This window comes from Arvicanthis niloticus, chromosome 6 (genome assembly GCF_011762505.2).
Source record: "Arvicanthis niloticus isolate mArvNil1 chromosome 6, mArvNil1.pat.X, whole genome shotgun sequence".
In the NCBI taxonomy this organism is placed as follows: domain Eukaryota; kingdom Metazoa; phylum Chordata; class Mammalia; order Rodentia; family Muridae; genus Arvicanthis; species Arvicanthis niloticus.
Window position 1 is genome coordinate 68,674,867 of NC_047663.1, and position 2,736 is coordinate 68,677,602.

The 2,736-nt window shown below is 46.9% G+C and overlaps 1 pseudogene; it reads left to right on the plus strand.

Moving 5' to 3' along the window:
* Nucleotides 1-1,675: 1,675 nt before the first annotated feature.
* LOC117710324 (succinate dehydrogenase [ubiquinone] cytochrome b small subunit, mitochondrial pseudogene) lies at nt 1,676-2,155 on the plus strand (annotated as a pseudogene).
* The last annotated feature ends 581 nt before the right edge of the window (nt 2,156-2,736 follow it).

Consider the following 2,736-nt stretch of genomic DNA (forward strand, 5'->3'; position numbering starts at 1 on the left):
ACAGAGATACATATACAGAAACAGTTATTCAAATATACAGAGATGCATAGATACACACAACACACACAAGCCCATACTCAGACGTATACACGCGGATATATAGAAACATCCTTACATACATGCACACATTCATTACATACATATATTAAGAGATACACAAAGATACAGAGATACAAAGATATGCACACAGACACAAAAATGCAAACATGTGCACATATACACAGACATACATAGGTACATACATGCATAGAGATACATAGGTAGACAGAGAGACGGACAGACAGACCCAGGCATCTGGAGAGCTAAGAGCCCTCACAAGGCTTCCCAGGCACCCACAGAGCCTTCTCATTAAAGGAGGACAACGGGTTGGGGGAGGTCGGAGGCATCAGATGGAGCAGAACCTGGTCATGCCACCCACACCTCCTGTTCCTTCTAAGAGTACCACAGCCGCCAGGATCTGATTAACACAGTCACTGCTGCTTGGTATGATGGCTGGCACGTCTCTGCGTCTTCCCACTGGGATGTGAATTCCTGTGTATCTGTTTATTTGTCCCCAACTGCAAGAGGCAAGGAGGCTTTTGTTTGTTGGGTACTATTAAAACACAGTCATTAGCCATCTTCTGTCATTGATTGAGACAAATCAACTATATTTTTATAGAAAAAAAGATGAACAGCTGACTAAGCCTCTTTGGTTCCACGTACTCAGAGGTAAAGGTAAGTGACAGACAGCTCCTTGGTACCCATTATTTTAATTTACAGAGAGCAGCTCTGGCGCCGTTTTCAAGGGTTATTGAATTTTCATAGACTATCATTGGCTTCCACATTCCCCTGTGTAATAGAAACCTGAACTCGGGAGGTTTTATGGCCTCCTCTGAGAGCCTCTTTCCTCCAGATTCCTTGAGAAACCAAACCAACCAAGAGAGAAGAGGACAAAGCAAGAAGTTGGCAGAAGGAAGGGAAGAGAGAAGAGAAAGAGGGAAGAGCAAGAGGCAGCTCCTGCTCCCCTGACTGAAACTGTGCCGGGAGCCACCCCTCCACAGAGGCGTATAGATCTAGGCTTGGACTCTCTGTGGCTGTGCTGAGCCCAGCCAAGCTGAGGGGAAAGGGGGAGGAGGGAGAAGAAGGTGGTCACCTTTTGTGCCAATGGTCTAGCTGCTTTCCTCCACAGGCCCACCTCCCCTTTGGGACAATAAACCCAGAGCCTCTATTTAATATACCATGAGAATATCCTTAGTGTGAATACTCTTGGTGTGAATAACCTCAGTGTGGATACTCTTGGTGTGAAATGGTCTGAGCAACAGTTCCTTCAACAGAAGGCCCTCTCTACCCTGCCTCCCATTCAAGTCCCAGGCTCCTTCTTGCTTCCAGGACAACGGACCTGAGCCACAGTACATTTTCTGGTGGTTGGAGTGATATCAGTAGTCACAGAGAATGTATCCCTTTCCCTGTATAGGAAAGCGAAAGCCCAGAGACACTAAGCTCCTTCCGGAGGCTAGACCACAAACTGCTGGTGGCTTCTGCAACTGGGTCACTAACAAATGGAAAGGAGTCAAGAAAGTCTAGGCCCCCTGACACTGCTGATGCATTCATAAACTCACAGAAGCTGTGGGAGGGAGGGGAAAGGGGGAGGAGGGAGAAGAAGGTGGCTGGATGACCTTGAGCCCTCCAAAGCAACATGGCAGTTCTCTTAAAGCTGGGTGTCCTCTGCAGTGGCTAAGGAGGCCAAGCTCTGTTACTCTGAAACCTGCTTATGTGTTGGCATTTCTCCAGAACCAGCCTATCCCAGGATGGCATGGCACACAGCCCATCCCTCTATCACCAAGCCACCATTCTGGTTCCAAGGCTGTATCTCTTCATTGGACTAGCAAGGGGGTTGTCAGTGTTCTGCTCCTGGGCCTGCTTCCAGCTAGGTACGTGAATGCCTACCCTACAGTGGACTACTTGCTCACCCTGCAGTCACGGGGGCCCTGGACAAGGTTGTTACTATGTTCATGAGGACATGCCGCAGAAGGATGTCAAGGCAGGCATCTTGTCAGTCTAAGCTTTGACCTTTGGTGGGCTTTGCTATGTCACCAACCACAATGTAGGCATCTGCAGAGCGGTGGCCATACTCTGGAAGCACCAACCTCTTTGGTGCAGCACCTTAAGATTGTAGGCAGCTTATCAATGCAATTCCCCTCACAATGCAGGGAGAACAAAGAATTAGTCCATTGGTTGGCAGAACTTCTTGTAATTACATGATAATTTTCAGAATGTATTTGTTGAGGGAAAGGTTGCAGAGAAGTTAGGTGCAACTAAGAGAGAGTCTGAGCTCCACAGCATCGAGCGACTGAACAGTCCCTGAGCTCAGGCTGCCTTTTAGTCCCATTTCCTGAGGGAGTTCAACTTGTTCCTCTGGGGATTAGAGTACATAGACTTCTCTCTTCTCAGACTGGGAGGGAGGGACTGTCCATTCATGCATCAGACTTTACATAGTATTAGAAAGTGTTCGGTTTGGAACCTTCCACTCTGTTCAGTTGACACCAGCTGATGATGGCTCTGTGTCTGGAGAACTTCAAATCAGAAGATGCTCATATCTCAAACTCCTGATTCTTTAAGTCTTAGAAAAGAAATTGAGGAATGATGAATTTAATTTCAAGAGTCCTCCTTTGTAGGTGGGTTAAAATATGACAGATTTCAAGCAGACTTACCCTTCAGATTGCTTCTTTCGTATAGAAATGAGTTGTTCACAAATAT